Below are 312 nucleotides of genomic sequence, written 5' to 3' on the forward strand. Positions count from 1 at the left end.
AGGACGTACAGCCCCACGCTGCTCGGAGGAAAAAAAGAAAAAAAGAAAAAAAAAGCAATTTCTTCATTGACAAAAAGAGAAACCAAACACGCCCGCTGCGGCTCCGGCACATGCAACGCACCCGGCATCCGCATACAACGGCTGCACTCTTCTTTTAGGAAGGTTCATTCCTTCTCGGGTTTGGAAGTTATTACTAATTACAATTAATTAGTTAACATCTCACCCCCAACCCGTAAGGGCATCCCCCCGAGAGACAGAATCCGACTGCTGAACAACCCCAAGCCGCTTCACCTTGTTTACCCCTAGCGCTGC

The sequence above is a fragment of the Meleagris gallopavo genome, chromosome 2 (assembly GCF_000146605.3).
Source record: "Meleagris gallopavo isolate NT-WF06-2002-E0010 breed Aviagen turkey brand Nicholas breeding stock chromosome 2, Turkey_5.1, whole genome shotgun sequence".
Lineage (NCBI taxonomy): Eukaryota > Metazoa > Chordata > Aves > Galliformes > Phasianidae > Meleagris > Meleagris gallopavo.